Consider the following 17240-nt stretch of genomic DNA (forward strand, 5'->3'; position numbering starts at 1 on the left):
TGCTGGTTAGGATCCCAAACCTGAGTGTCACTCTGTCTCGGTTTGAATCCTGGCTCAGCCACCAACTATGTCATTTTGGACATGCAACTTACCCCTTCAGTTCAGTTCAGTTCAGTTCATTTGCTCAGTCATGTTCGACTCTTTGCAACCCCATGAATTGCAGCACGCCAGGCCTTCCTGTCCATCACCAACTCCTGGAGTTCACTCAAACTCACGTCCATTGAGTCAGTGATGCCATCCAGCCATCTCATCCTGTCATCCCCCTTTCCTCCTGCCCCCAATCCCTCCCAGCATCAGGGTCTTTTCCAATGAGTCAACTCTTCACATGAGGTGGCCAAAGTACTGGAGTTTCAGCTTCAGCATCATTCCTTCCAAAGAACACCCAGGACTGATCTCCTCTAGAATGGACTGGTTGGATCTCCTTGCAGTCCAAGGGACTCTCAAGAGTCTTCTCCAATACCACACTTCAAAAGCATCAATTCTTCGGCGCTCAGCTTTCTTCATAGTCCAACTCTCACATCCACACATGACTACTGGAAAAACCATAGCCTTGACTACATGGACCTTTGTTGGCAAAGTAATGTCTCTGCTTTTTAATATGCTGTCTAGGTTGGTCATAACTTTCCTTCCAAGGAGTAAGCATCTTTTAATTTCATGGCTGCAATCACCATCTGCAGTGATTTTGGAGCCCCCCAAAATAAAATCTGACAGTGTTTCCACTGTTTCCCCATCTACTTGCCATGAAGTGATGGGACCAGATGCCATGATCTTCGTTTTCTGAATGTTGAGCTTTAAGCCTTAAGTCTCCTCCAATGTTTGTACCTTGTAGGATTATTCCAAGGATTAAATGAATTAAAGCGTAAAGGGCTCAGAACAATTCTTGGTTCATGTAAGTGTTATATCCTCTCAATAGCTACTTGGTGCATTTACCAAATGCAGGCACTGGATAAGCAGTGCAGAAAACAAAGAACTCTAAGCCTGTCCCTGCCCTCCAGGAGCTTAAGGAGAGGGTACCAACTGGGGCAGAAGATGCGCCCATAAATAAGCATTTTACCGGCACCAGTGTCCAGGTGGCTGAATGAACAACCAGGGAGACTAGATTCCCAGAAGGAGAGCTTGTCAAAACGTGCTCCATGGAAGGTTCTGGGGGACACTTTTTGGATTGTGCCTCTAGTACCCTCTTCTCTAGAAATTTCCCCTTCCCATCTTGCCTCCACACAGTCACAGCCAAAGCTGTGTTCTGATAAAGTGAGCTTGCCTCCTTGACCCAAGGGAGCATATCCAAATCAAGTTGGGGCAGTCAGCCTGGGAGTTTTTTGACCCAAGTCTGAAAGACAGAATGGTCTCCTCTCTGTGTCTTTGTGTTAGGACTGCTATGTAAACATGGGAGCTGCCAGGCATTTTTCAACATGCAAACTGGAAACAGAAAAACAGTCTACAAGGAGAGAATAGGCTGGGCAGGTGCAGAGAGAAACAGAGGGGAGAAGGGACAAGGCTCCCAGGTTCATTAAAGCTCTGCTCACTGTTTCTGGTGCCAGTTGGGTGGCATCCCTGTCTAAATTCCATAGGATACCCCCTACTCTGGCCAAGTTCCCCTTTTATTCACACTGGTTTGAGGTGAATCTATGTTGCAAACCAAAATTTCCTTTGTAATAGAGGGGGGCCTCCCTTGCTCCCTGCTCCTGTAGTAGGCAGCAGGAAGAAAATGTGGGCAGATCTGATCATATTCCCTGATCTGATGAGGCATGGGGAAGTTTAAACCTGGAAAAACCCAAAGAAGTCCCCGGACTTGCACTGAAATGTAATCTGGCTCTGGGCCCAGGACAGAGTGACCCTGGCTTCCTGGGAATGACTTGGACTGTGGGATGGGATGAGAGAGTGGACAGCAAAGGCTGAGGTCCTGGTCTCTGGGGGAGGCAAGGACATCTGTGGCTGGGCTTGTTCAGGCTGGAAGTGCAGAGTCTGCAGTGAGAAGATGCAAGGGGAAGGTAGAGAGATCCGAGAACCATGGCAACGGCCAGGTGAAGGAGGGGCAGGGGTAAGCAAAGCTAAGGTGAGCCACTCAAGATGCGGGTGCAGGCCGATCACTAATAGCCTTTGCCATCCATTGACTATGTTCTTTGCTGCCCATTATATGCTAGGCAGCCGCATTTGGGGACAAGCGAATGAAACACCAACTCTTCGGTGACTCTGCTATGGAGATGAGTCATGGAATTAGGAGTGTTTCCATTGTGCTTCCTTAGGTCAGCATGGCTGAAAAGTCACCAGTCAGCAGGTTCTGCTCATTTCAGTCACTCAGTTGTGTCCGACTTTTTGCGACTCCATGGACTGCAGCACGCCAGGCCTCCCTGTCCATCACCAACTCCTGGAACTAGCTCAAATTCATGTCCATCAAGTCAGTGATGCCATGCAACCATCTCATCCTCTGATATCCCCTTCTCCTCCTACCTTCAATCTTTACCAGTATCAGCATCTTTTCTAATCAGTCAGTTCTCCCCATCAGGTGGCCAAACTTTTGGAGCTTCAACTTCAGCATCAGTCCTTCCAGTGAATATTCAGGACTGATTTCCATTAGGATGGACTGGTTGGATCTCCTTGCAGTCCAAGGGACTCTCAACAATACCACAATTCAAGAGCGTCAATTCTTTGGTGCTCAGCTTTCTTTATGGTCCAACTCTCACATCCATACATGACTACTGGAAAAACCATAGCTTTGACTATATGGGCCTTGTCGCCAGACTGATGTGTCTGCTTTTTAATGTGCTGTCTCGGTTGGCCATTGCTTTTCTTCCAAGGAGCAAGCATCTTTTAGTTTCATGGCTATAGTCACCATCTGCAGTGATTTTTGGAGCCCAAGAAAATAAAGTCTGTTTCCATTGTTTCCCCATCTATTTGCCATGAAGTGATGGGAGCAAATGCCATGATCTTCGTTTTCTGAATGTTGAGTTTTAAGCCAGTTTTTTCACTCTCCTCTTTCACTTTCATCAGGAGGCTCTTTAGTTCCTCTTCACTTTCTGCCACAAGGGTGGTGTCATCTGCGTATCTGAGGCTATTGATATTTCTCCAGGCAGTCTTGATTTCAGCTTGTCCTTCTTTCAGCCCAGCATTTCTCATGACGTACTCTGCATATAAGTTACATAAGCAGGGTGACAGTATACAGCCTTGACGTACTCCTTTCCCAATTTGGAACCAGTCTGGGTCTAACTGTTGCTTCTTGACCTGCATACAGATGTCTCAGGAGGCAGGTCAGGTGGTCTGGTATTCCCATCTCTTTCAGAATTTTCCACAGTTTGTTGTGATCCACACAAGACTTTAGCATAGTCAATGAAGCAGGAGTAGATGTTTTTCTAGAATTCTGTTGCTTTTTCTTTGATCCAACAGATGTTGGCAATTTGATCAGAAGGTAGATGCACCATTCAAAGCTGCAATTCAAATTACCTCCAAGGAGGCAAAGATCAGAGAGCAGGGCAGGTAGGGAAACCAGGGACACCTTCATGGAGGAAGCAGACCTTAAAGGCTAAATAGGATTTAGACATTTAAGGGCCAAGGTTTACAATATCCAGTAGCCAGGTAGTTTTTCTCTGTGTACTCCAACTCCCACAGTACTAACACAGCAGATGCTCAAAATTTTATGTTTTATTGAATTGGACTCCAGGCAAAAGGGATAGCATAAGTAAAGGCAAGGGGCAGGAAAGGGTATGGATACATCTATAGGAGTCCCAAGTAGTAATCCTATTTGTTTTTAAAAGGATGCACAAAATCAGTCAATGGAAGATACACTGAAAAGGAAACTGGAGGCAGTGGCTGATTACTCCCAAGGAGAGAGCCCATGACGTTTATCCTAGCCTGTCTGGTCATGGGCTCAAAGGCCTACAGAGTAGGTGCACAGAAAGTATTTAAATGAATGAAAGAATATAGAAAGCTATGCCATTACCCAAAAGTTTGCCCCTGGATTTCTTTTTTTTCAATTTAATTATTTTTGACTGCACTGGATGTTCGTTGCTGCTCTAGGGCTTTCTCCAGTGGCAGCAAGTGGGGGCTACTCTCTAGCTGGGGTGCTCGAGCTTCTCGTTGTGGGGGCTTTTCTTGTTGCAGAGAGTGGTCTGTAGAGCGCAGGCCTCAATAACTGTGGCACATGGCTTCAGTTGCCCATGTAGTGTGGACAGGGATCAAACCAGTGTTCCCTGCATTGGCAGGAAGATTCTTAACCACTGGACCAACGTGGAAGTCCATTCCTGCCTTTCTTTAAATTGAATATCCCTTAGTCCATTTAACGTAGGACTCGGTGCACAGAAATGACTTTTCCCACATCTCTCAGGACGAAGCCCACTGATGTAGTAATTGCTTTGGTCTGTGGACCTGTGTCTGAACTCCACCTGACTTTTGAAGGGAATGTTAATTTCTGATTCCTTGCCTTTCCATGTGAAGGGAGTCCCCCAAAGCTATACTTGTGGCCTCTCTTCCCAACCTGACTCAGTTCTACCATGGAAACAGCAATGTCCTAAGTGGCCTGTCGCCAAACTCCCTGCTCGTTTTCTAAGTTTAGTGGGGCCTGAGGGAAAGCCTGGAATGTGCCACTTAGGATCAGAAGAACCTGTTAGCTCAACCATTTAGCAGCACTTCTCAGTCAAGCCTCCCAAACCGGCTTTTATCAGTAATGAGGTTGACATTTTCATCATTGTGTGTCTGACTCCTGAGTCAGTCAAAGAGTTCAGCACTCAGGAACTAAGTGGGAAAAGGGGGTGTTAGTCATTGGCTCCCCCAAATCCCAACTCTTACTGCCTGAGAATTTCTTACCAATAAGGTGGATATGACGGTAATAGGCATTGCATGGGGTTTAGTGAAGATTTTTAAAGATAATATGTTAGATGTACACATTGCTCTATTTAAAATGGATAACCAACAAGGACTTAAAAGTGAAGTCGTTGAGTCTTGTCCGACTCTGCGACCCCAGGGACTGTAGCCCACCAGGCTCCTCCATCCATGGAATTTTCCAGGCAAGAATACTGGAGTGGGTTGCCATTTTCTTCTCCAGGGGATCTTCCCAACCCAGGGATCAAACCCGGGTCTCCCGCATTGCAGGCAGATGCTACACAAAAAAACTGAAAGATAGTATGTTAGATATTGTCATAGTCAGTTGGGACTGCTATAGCAAAAATCTCATTGACTAGATGGGTTAAACAACAGATTTGTGTTTCTCATAATTCAGGAGACTGGGAAGTCCAGGATCAAGGCGCTGGCAGACCCAGTAGACAGTTGCCTTCTCTCTGTGTCCTCACATGGCCTAGGGAGGAAGCGGTCTCTAGGCTCTTTCCCTTCTCCTAAGAAAGCTAATCCTATCATGGGGACTCCACCCTCATGACCTCATCTTTACCTAATCACCTCCCAAAGGCCCCACCTCCTAACTCAATGCTCTTTGGAGTCATAGTTTCAACATATGAATTTGAGGGGACTCGAACAAGCAGTTCATAACAGATACTCAGTAAATGTTTAATCGCTTGGTTCCTTTCTTGGAAATCCTCTTCTTAAAGTGTATCCCCAGGAAGGCAGGGTCTACGTTATTCCATACGTCTAGCGTATTTGTGGATGTTTCATTGAGATTTAAAAAGGGAAGTGATCATTGTAGGGCCTCCCAGCAAATGAATCATTTCTACTCGTATTTTTGTTAACGGCTTTATTAAGGGGTAATCAACACAACAAAGTGTTTCTCGTTGAAAGTGTAAAATCTGATGTTTTGACATATGTATGCACAGTGAAATCATCACAAACAGTGAGCATATCCATTACCCGCGAAAATCTCTCATCTCTTTGTAATCTCTGCTTCTCACTTTGCTCTGCCCTCTGTCCCCAGGCAACCACTGAGCTGCTGTCTGTCTCTATGGATTAGTTTATGTTTTCTAGAATTGTACAGAAAGGAAATCACAGTATATTCTCTCCTTCTCCTCATATTTCTGAAGAGCAGAACACTGTCATCACTGAATCACAGAAGAATACTCATTTTGGAGCCAAGGGACCAGAGCCCTTGTTCTGAGTAGACAGTAGCATGTCATGTGACCTTGGATGGGTCACGTTATCCTCTGTGCCTCAGTTTCCCTTATCAGTTAAATGGGGAATAATAGTGCCTGCACTCCTTCACAGATTCACGTACAGAGGAAATACAACACAAGGAATAAAATTAGCAAACAGAGCATGCACGTGCTTGTGCAAGTAGCAAAAGGATATCTGCCAATATTAATCTGGGGTTTTCTTCCCCTACCTGAAATTTCCTCTTTTGCTTTCTCTCTGCAGTCAGGTAGACTGCAGATCTTCCTGGCTTTGGATTTCCCAGACCCTATGTCTTGAGAAGGGTTCATGATTGCAGAAAATAAAAGGAGGAATTTGTGGGTTCTTATGCTGGTGTTCTAAGGAAGTCAGGGGGAGTATGTGGCAAACCCTTCTTCCCAGGCTCTCAATTAGTCCTGCTCCAGCATCCTATCCCCACTTCCCGCAGGCAGGTGAACTTGACCCCTGTCAATCAGCCAAAACCCCACTCTTCTCCCCCACCTGCTGGGCTCAGATTTCTATCCTCTCTGGTCCATTGCTTGTCATTCCTCCCTCTGCTCTCTATCTCTGTGTATTATTGCTACCGATGTTACCTACTTTCATGGAGCTGCAGGTTATTTTGCTATTTGCTGTTCTCCTAGTTGTTAGTTGTTTTGGGGAGACGAGGGGATGCAAGAAGGTCTTTACTCTGCCTTATTGAAATTGGAAGCTTGTGATGTCTTTGCCTCATATTTTTATTGAGACATATACAGCAAAATACACAGGTCGTAACTGTTTTAGTTCAAGGAGTATTGACAAATGCACTCATGCACGTTATCCACATTGCTATTAAGATCTAAAACATTCCCATCACCCGAGATAGATCCCTCGTGGCCCTTCCCGGTTTCCTGCTTCCATCCTACTCCATTCATCCCCAACCAGACTCTGTTTTTTTAAACCATAGATTAGTTTGCCTGTTGTAGAAATTCATGTTTACATTATTACAGGATATAGTATGTGTGTCTGCCTTCTTGAACTCAGCTTGCTTTTGAGGTTCATCCAGATTGTTTCATGTACCAATAATGCATTCCTTTTAACTGGTGGATAGTATTTTCCGTGTATGAGTACACCACAATTTGCCGATCCTGCATTGTCCTCCCTATTTTGGTTGCTTCGAGTTTTTGCCTATTGTGAATACAGCTGCTCTGAGTGACTGCGTCCACGTCTTTTTGTGAACATGTATTTTCAGTTATGAAATCTCCATAAGTGGACTCAGCTGAGCCATAAGGTTAGCTTTATAAGAAAGTTATAAGCTATTGATAATTTATAAATATATATGTTATAAGTTCTTTATAAAAACTGCCAAACTTCTTTCTGAAGCACTTTGTACCATGTTGCATTCACACAAGCACTTTAAAAGAACTCCAGTTACTCCACAGCCTTGCCAACTCTTGTGTGACCAGGATTTTCATTTCACAAACCTGGTGGGCGTATAGTGAAGCCCCACTGTGGGTTTTGGCATAATTACTCCAAGTGTTCTCTAGTTCCTGGAAGAGCCTCTTAGCCCTCTGAACAGCAGTCTCTTAGCACTCTCTTTGGTTTCCCTTGTACTTCTCAAGTGCAGCTGTTTTTATGGGCAAGAAAAATCATTATGGTGCTATACTCTAGTAACGTGGGTGTACATGTTTACAGGGGATGGTGACTGCAGCCTGCTGGGAGACCACTCCCTGGCAAACCCAAATATTAACATAGCATTTTTAATTTAGGAAAGAGACCTCAGAGGCCATTAATGAAAGATCAGGAATCCATGGAACTGTTAAGGATACACACAAAGCCATTTCAAATGGTGGCTCAGCTATTTAAAAGCACAGTGTTGGGAAGCTACTGATTTACACACCCCAAGTGATTTATGGTGTTGACTAGTTTTATAATTTGGTTTACTGGCCATTGATGTACATTCATTTGTGGAGTGTTGGTGTAAGTCTTTTGACCAAATTTTTACATTGCTTTTTATTTGTTTTTTATTGAGTTTAAGTCTTTCAGACTTCCCTGGTGGCTAGATTGTAAAGAATCTGCCTGCAATGTGGAAGACCTGGGTTCGATCCCTGGGTTTGGAAGATCCCCTGGAGGAGGGCACAGCAGCCCACTCTAGTATTCTTGCCTGAAGAATGTCCATGGACAGAGGATCCTGGAGGGCTACAGTCTATGAGGTCGCAAAAAGTTGGACATGACTAAGCGACTAAGTACAGCACACAGGAGTTCTTCACATTTTCTGCATACAAATTTACTGTCAGATTACAGTATTACAAATATGGTCTCCCACTCCGGTCTCTCTATTTATTTTAGTAATTGTCATTTTAGGAGCAGAAGTTTTAAATTTTGAAATAGTCTAATTTATCACTTTTTTCCTTTGAATGCTCAGGGTTTTTTGGGTCCTGAGTAATCTCTGCCTATCTCCAAACCATGAAAGTGTTGTTTTCTCCTAGAAGCTTATGCAAATTATTGTCTTTTGAACAGACCTCTGAGAAATCCCAGAAGGGCCTCAAGGGGACATGGTGAGGTGACCCCTGACTTTTTACGTCTTTCACCCCTTCCTTCCTCTCTCTCCACCTCAATCAAAGCAGCCCAGGCCCTCTCATTTTATGTATTGCAGTTTTTAAACAATATTTCTCTTAACAAAAAGATCTCCCTTCATTTTTTTAGCCACTCCTGAACTATAAGTACCTTGTACACAGGAATCATGAATATATTATTCTTTATGTTTCCAGCTATGCACAGTGCTTGGGCATATTGTAAACATTTAATACAAATGTTTAATTAAAATAAATCTAACCAGGACATCCCTGGTGGCTCAGTAATAAAGAATCTGCCTGCCTGTCTCCATGCTACTCTGTCCACTCGTCCCACCCTTGGATGGCCAATGGGAATGTGCTGTATGACTCAGGGAACTCAAACTGGGGCTCTGTGACAACCTAGAGGGGTGGGATGGGGAGGGAGGTTCAAGAAGGAGGGGACATATACATACCTAGAGCTGATTCATGTTGATGCATGGCAGAAGCCAACACACCCTTGTAAAGCAATTATCCATCAATTAAAAATAAATAAATTTTAAAAGAAAAGAAAAAAAAAACAATCTGCCTGCCAATGCTGGAGACATGGGTTTGGTCCCTGGTCCTGGAAGATCCTACAAACTGAAAGACTATCTAAAGCCGGGCACCACAGCTGTTGATCCTGTGCTCTAAAGCCCGGGAGCCGCAACCCCTGAAACCCAAGCACCCGAGAGCCCATGCTCCACAGCAAGAGGCACTCAGGCACCGCAACTAGAGGGGAGCCCCCGCTGGCCACAACTAGAAAAGAGCCCGCACAGCAGCAGAGATCCAGCACAGTCAAAAATAAAGAAAGAAACTATTTTTAAAAATAAATAAATGAATGAATAAATTTCTAACCAAGTTTGAACTGGAAAGAAGGGCTCTATCTCTTTAGCCAAATCTTACATAAGATGTATTCTGGGGCCTCAATTCTGGGTCAGGCTCCTGGGAAGGGAGAAAGGCTCCCAGGGGGAGCAAGATCAGAGGCCCCTGCCTGCAGCAGGCTCCATAAGAAGCAGGAAGAAAAGCATCCCCTTACACTTATGTAACCTTTTACTATTTATAAAATGCTTTCATATACCTTATCTCCAAAAAAAGTATGCTTCTAAATGTAAAAAGGCCTGTCCCTACTCACAAAGGCAGACAAACACCCCAGAGTTTCAAATCTCTGGGAGTGGGGGGTGGGGGGGAGTGAAGAGATTGGCCACGCTTCCAAACAGGACAAAATCCTGCCCTTCAGAGTAAAGAGAAGGGCACCCGAGGGGGTCCTTTTACAACTCTCCCTCCCCCCAGATGCCTAGGGAGGCTCAGAATCTCACCAAGCCCTACCCCTTCAGGCTAAGTCTTTTATCCCAGTTAAATGCAGATTCTGCCGGGAAGACAGGCCAGCCTCAGTCACCTCCCTTCTCCACAGTGGTGTGGCAGTAGGGGCTGTGTGGAAAGGTCAGTATTTCCTGGAGAAGATTCCAACTGGGAAGCGAGGGGCCCCCAGGGCCTCCCTCCCGGTCAGAATCTGCAGACACCACCCCCGCCCAGGCAGGTGTGACCTAAGATACAGGATGCTCTCACTTCCTGTCTGGGGCAGCCACGTCCGTCCTGACGCCTGCTCTCTGCCCCCACATTTTCACTATTTATCTCTGCGTAACCCATCTAATCGAAGAAACCATCCCACGTCTAGAAAATGAGGATTTGGAGACGTACTGGTTATATACTGTAAGGTGTTTTGTTTTTTAAGTATCTCAAAAGCTTTGCACTGTGCTAACACACAGTGGGTGTTGGCTATATCTGTTTTGAAAGTAAGTTTCAGAGTCCCCCTCAGGCTTCCGGTCTATTTCACAGACCTAGAACTAATCATGGACTGGGATGAGCTGTCACTTTTTTCGAGAGAAAAGTAGGCAACTTTCTCAGCCAAGCCTAATAATTTTTAAAAGGCCTACCGTTTGTTCATTACTGGTACCCTTAAACCTTCCTCCCGACTTCCACCACCATGAGGGCTCTCCAGAATCGAAAGCCAGTGACTTATTTTTCCCCCCGGGACTGCTCTGGTTGACTTCTTCCCATTGGCTCTGTCTAACACAAAACTTGAGAAAAGAGCCACCAGTAATGTGATTTGTGGTCTTTTTTCCCCAGGCTTCCCACACCAGTGGGCGGGGCTCAGAAAGTAAGGAAGATTCAGGACCTACTTCCAACCCCATGTTAGATGTCACCCATCTGTCCCACCAGTTCATCAGCCTTGAATCTAAGAATAACGCTTTCTTGTCAAATCTGGATTAAGTCATTTTCACTCTAGCTGAAGTGAGTGTCCCGATCGCCTGGAAGGAAACTCAGGCTCTAGAGAGGACACGGGATTCCGATTCGGCAAGTAGTTTTGAATGGCTGCTATGTGTCAGGCAAGCACTGTACTGTCTCTGTGTGTGTCGCTGTATGTGCATGAGTGTTTAATTTACATTCAACTTACATCGTACAGATAAGGGAAGTAAAGCTCAGTGATGCTGAATAACTCACTCACCTATGCCAATGACTAGGAAGGTCAGGATTCTAATCTAGGTTTTATAGCTCCACGACCAAGTCCGAGGTTTTTTCCATTCAATCACAGGTGCCATCCCAGGGGCAATGAATGCCTTGCCATTTTCTCCAGCACCCTGCTCTATCCCCCTAGAATATTAGAATTACAGCAGCCTCTCTCCTCCCCAAACATGAATTGCATGGTCACGGGTCCATTTCCCTTGCAGACGCTGCCCAGCTCAGCAGTTGTCCCTTGTTTTCACTCACTGACAGAGGGCAGGCCACATGGGAAAGTGACAACTTACTGAGGGCTCTCAGCAATCAAAAAGCCTGCTCATATATACTACACCCATAACTCAGTGACATAGGATATAAATAAGCTTTATTTGTTCTGGGGAGGGAGAGAAGAGTAGGGGGAGGGAGGAAGGAAGTAGAAGAAAATTAGTGAGTGATTTAGGACCCAGTCCTAAAGGATCAACACACTGAGAATGCTTATATATGGGGAGCAAGAGCAGATCCATGGGAGGCTGGGAGAATAGAAGGATCCACCTTACTTCTTGAATACCTAGTAAATGCTGCTGCTGCTGCTGCTAAGTCGCTTCAGTCATGTCCGACTCTGTGCGACCCCATAGACGGCAGCCCACCAGGCTCCCCGTCCCTGGGATTCTCCATAGATAGTGCATTAGTAGGTTGTTAAGAATATTGTCTCATTTATTGGAACCCTGCAATCACATTTTTTAATGAACCTCAGTGTGCAAAACTGAATTAATATTTATAATTTTTAATTCATTTCATACTATGCTTATTGGTTCATGGTTGTGCCCTAATTATTTATTTTCCCTTTCAATCACTTAATTTAGTGATACGATGAGCACCCTTGAACCACGTCCAACCTGAGAATTTAGACACTTAATGCTAAATTACACCTATTCATATGCCCCTCCCCTATCCTCACCAATCTCCCTTCAGCCAAGTCACACGCCATTCTATCGTTCCCTTGCCCTTTTTTAGTTTTATTGCATATATCTGAAATCTCAAAATATATTGTTTACTTTGTGCTTGTGCTCAGTTGCTCAGTCATATTTGACTCTTTGTGACCCCATGGACTTTAGCTTACCAGCCTCCTCTGTCCATGGGATTCTCTAGGCAAGAATATTGGAGCACGTTGCCATTTCCTCCTCCAGGGGATCTTCCCAACCCAGGGACTGAACCTGCATTGGCAGGCGGGTCCTTTACCACTGAGCCACCTGGGAAGCCTCATTGTTTATTTTGGTCATCGTTGCTGTTGTTCAGCAGCTCAGTTGCATGCCAAGCTTCCCTGTCCTTTACTGTCTCTCAGAATTTGCTCAAACTCATGTCCATTGAGTCAATGATGCTATCTAACCATCATTCTCCTCCTGCCCTCAATCTTTCCCAGCATAAGGGGTTTTTCCAATGAGTCACGTGGCCAAAGGATTGGAGCTTCAGCTTCAGCATCAGTCCTTCCAATGAACATTCAGGGCTGATTTCCTTTAGGATTGACTGGTTTGACCTCCTTCCAGTCCAAGGGACTCTCAAGAGTCTTCTTTATCACACCACAGTTCGAAAGCTTTAATTTTTCGATGATCAGCCTTATTTACGGTCCAGCTCTCACATCTGTACATGATTACTGGAAAAATCATAGCTTTGACTATATGAACCTTTTGGGGTCATATTTAAATTTTAATAAAAAGGACTTGCGTTTTTAGCTCAATGTTGCTTTACTAAGATTTATCCATATGGTTACTACAGTATCACTGCAATCCACTCATTTTCACAGATAGATGGTATTCCACTGAATGAATGTGCCGCAGTTTATTCATTTTTCTAAATCCTGGTGTGTGGTGTCCAGCCTTTGATGACTGCAAACAGTGCTGCTAAGAACACATTCATGTCTGTCTACTGGTGTCCTCAGACAAGACTGTCTTTGAGAGTTGTATACCTAAAGGGGAGGAAATGCTGGGTGCCCTTTACAGATAAGGAAACTGAGGCTTAGCAAGATTAAGGAAACTATTCAAAATTACACAACTAATAAATAAGCAGATCCAGGATCTGAATCCAGGACAGCTGTTAAGAGCAGAAGGTGAGGGAAAGGTGGGAGAAAGCGGTTTCGGAGAAAGCAGTTTCAGAGAAACAAGGTGACTCCATATCTTAACGATTTTATCTTGAGATGAGAACTTCTATTTACTGCATGTGCTCAGCACTTTATATCCCTGTCCTCATGGGCCCTGGTTTGCGCTGATCTTGGAAAGCACAGAAGTTGGGGGGAACTCTGACCCTGGTTCTGGACAAGGAGCCACCAGGCCCTTGATCACCGGTGCTGAGAACTTTGTTACAGGCCAGACCTTTCTGGGCGTTAGCGGAAGCCTCTTCACAGGGCACCCCCCTTGCCTCCTTGTGGCCAAGGTGCTCCCAGACTCTGCCCCTGCCCAGCCTCACCTCTCCCCATGGTGCATACAGGATGCCAGAACCTCCCCTGTCTTTCCTGCTCTAGGGTGTCCCTGCCCAACCCCCTCTGGCCCACCTGCCCCCACCCCCACCCTAAGCTCACATATTACAGGGTGAGGCCACCCACAGAGCCATTTAATCATCCCCAGAGCAAGGCCACACCACAGGCGCAGGCAACCGGAAGGGAAAACAAGACCCGCAGCTGCGCTGTGATGTCAGCAGACAGGGCAGATGGGCGTTCAAATAAAAATTAGAATTACCAGGCAAATATGCCCTTGGCCTGCCAGCTGCTCACTGGCCCCAGGCTTACAGGATTCACAGATCTGTGCTTGTTTAAGTAATGGCAGGGCCATAAAACCGCTCCCCAGAGGGCCCCCAGGCACATAGATCCTGTTCCTCCGGAGAGAGGCCTCACTCTTTCTGGAGGCCACAGACATGCCCTCACTCAGACCTCTCTCTTCAATGGACTTTGCTGAACGCCATGGGGGGAAAGAGTATGGGTCCCAGCTGGGAAACCTACCTAGTATTGAAGCCCTGCAGATAGAGGATCAGGAATACCATCTCCTACAAGAAGAACAGCCCGGGGTGAACTTGGGTCATCAGAGAACATTCGGTGTTTGTTAGTGTCTATCATCCAAGTGCCCTGGGCATCGGGAGCTGCCTGCCAAGAAGTATCCGATGTGGCTCTTGCCCTTGGAAAGCTTACATTCTGGATAAAAAGAAAATGAACAACAGATGAAACGTTAAATAAATGGCTTAGCTCTCTCCTAGAAGAGATGTCTGGAGTGGTTTGTTTCTTGGAAGGTGGCGTGCAAACACAGGAGGTGGTGACAGGCCAGGGCAAAGGGCACGGGGCCAGAGTCTACAGTCTTGTCCTGCCAAGCCTTCAGAGGCCCACACCCCTCTCTGTAAAACAAGATGTCTGCTTCTCAGGGCTGCCTGGAGGGTCACCTCCATTTGTAAGGTTTATAATCAGGGCTTCGTGAAGAGCAGCAATTCCTACATCAATAATGGAGCACCCCCATCAAGTCCTCTGCTCAAACTCAAAGATGACAAGATGCCTTACTTCCTCGCCTCTGTTTCTTTCCTCTCTCCTTCTTGATTGGTGGTGATCTGGACACATGGCATTTCCTTCTACAGCTTCAGAGAACACATGTCTCCACTCCTCGACCCCGCTCCACCCTCCTCACACACAAGCACAGACACCCCAAAGGTGGTTGGTTGGCTCTGCTCTGGGATCCGCCTGTGTTCTAGCGAGAGAGCAGGGGTGGGAGTCTGATGCCCCCCGACCCCACCCCCACCCCCGATCTCTCTGACCGTCGGAGGCCAGCCTGTCTGGCTCTGGGACAGACACCTCCTCTGGGACACGGGTGTAGGAGCAAGGGCAGGTGCTACTGAGACAAAAAGGCCAGCAGACGGGACAGCTGCCAGCATCCAGGGAGCCCTGTGTGGGATCTTAGGTGGGGCTGTGAGGGCACGTGACTAGCATACCTCCTCCCCAAACTAATGGACCGGGCAGGCAGTGCTGAACGCATCCTTTATTCTAGAGGCCAGCCCACTTCGTTCCTGCTCAAAAGAGGATTTAACCCAGCCTTGGTGAGCAGGTGGCCGACAGCTGCTCCCTGGACAGAGCAAGAGTGTCTCAGCCGCTGCAGAGGGCCCCAGATGCCGCCCCTCTGCGTGAGAATGTTCCCTCCCAGCCGAGACAAGTACTGTGCAGAGCTGCCTGCCCAGGGCCGTCTGCCAGGGAAAGAGGTGAGTGTCCTAGACTCCCCTGGCCGCCCGCAAACCCTAGCTCCCTGCTTCTCCAGCGAGTTCCCTGCATCTTAGCAACTGCCCCGCCCGAGTCAGGAAAGGAAAGCTGTTTGCCCTCTGGCCCAGGGTTCAGACTTCACTCGGGCCAGGCCCCAGCGTAATTGCCCCTTATTATTCTCCCCGGGAGTCAGCTCCCTTCCTCCCCAGGATGCAGGGAGAAGAAGCTGGCACCAACCTAGCGTGCTCCTGTCCCAGGATTTCTGTGATGGGAATGTGATTGTGAAGCCTGCAGTCCTAGAAGACTGCTTGCCAGCTCCTCATCCCTTCTTTGCTATTTTCTGGGAGTTGTTGCCAATCTAGACCCTGCGGTCTTATAGATTTACATCATCTGTGCTGTTGGTTACAACTGACTGGAAAACTCTGCTGAATTCATTTTTAAAATACACGGTTGAAATGATTTCCCTTAATACCCCAGCAAACCTCCACATGGCTATTTTGTAGTCGAGGCAGGCTCCACTTTAATCTACTCCAGAGCCACTTACATTCTCTGCACCTGGAATGAGAATATCCACATCAGTTATGTTTCCTGTGTTTCAGCAAAAGCTGCAAGTCAAAACTATAATTTTGGTCCCAGGATGAACTAGAAGGTTCTGGAAGGTGCTTGATCTGTGAAATTGGTTTTGAAAGACACAGGGATTTTTTAATTCTGCCAATTCAAAGTCCGGTTAGTTTGTTGCTTTTTCAGTGCCCTTTGAAGAGCCTGTGTGACAAGTGAGTGATGCCAGTTACAGTTCATCATGGGATCCATGGGCCTAGTACCTTGGCCAGGGCAGAGCGTCCTCCTCAATGAAAGGCATCATTTCTTGTTTCTAGCTAACCGAGGCCCTGCATTCCTGCAAGTGTGACTTACACTCACCCACCCCATAGATTTTCCACTGCCACCAGCTCCATGACAGGTTCTGACTCTCAGAAAACCTAAAAAAAAAAAAAAAACTGAGAGCCAGGATGCCTACAACCTCAGGCCTGGATCACTAATACTTATACCTGCCATTTTTTGAGTCCCAACCCGTATAAGCTCCTGCCTCAGGTGCTTTGCACATATCACCTCTAATTCTTTATTTTATTTATTTTATTTTTTTTTTTTTTTTGCCACACCTCAAGGCATGCAGAACTTCCTTGACCAGGGATTGAACCCACGCCTTCTGCAGTGGAAGCACAGAGTCCTAACCACTGGATCACCAGGAAGTTCTACCTGTAATCCTTGCAGCCACTGTACCTGGAAATATAGGCATTATTACACACACACACCTTTTTGCTAATAAGAAAACAGAGGCGGAGAGGCTAAATTTCCCAGAGTCATATGCACAGAATGAGCAACAGTATCAGGCCAGCACGTCCAAATCCCTTATTTTCTCCCACGCTGTGGCTTGATAACTTTCTGTCCCTTTTGGTGCTAGCAAGCCTGGTCTCAGTGCTTGAGAAGATGAGCTGTTTCTTCTTCCTTGGAAGGGTATGTCTGGAGCCTGCACCATCAGGATGTGCTTGCCTTATGGCAGATGTAGGAAATGGAGCCACAGGTTATCTGGAAGTTGTGGGCAGGGCTGTGACTCAGCCTTTCCTGGAAGAGTGGTGGGCTGGGGTGAGACCGACCACAGTGAACTTATACTAGTGGAGAGAGAGTTAAAGGGCAGGCCAAGAGCAAAACAAACCCACAAAACTGCGCCTGAATGCGCTGCCAGGGAAACCAGCTAATCCAACTTCCAGTGAGCTTTGTAGCATCTTCCAGCCACCATCATTTTCCACCAGGTCTCTAGCTTCTCCAGGAGCCCAGATTTCCACCACTACCTGGCCTGCATCTTTCCCATCCCATAAGCATTTAGCTCTAGCCCGTGGAAACAGTGATAG

This window comes from Capricornis sumatraensis, chromosome 14 (genome assembly GCF_032405125.1).
Source record: "Capricornis sumatraensis isolate serow.1 chromosome 14, serow.2, whole genome shotgun sequence".
NCBI classification, from domain to species: domain Eukaryota; kingdom Metazoa; phylum Chordata; class Mammalia; order Artiodactyla; family Bovidae; genus Capricornis; species Capricornis sumatraensis.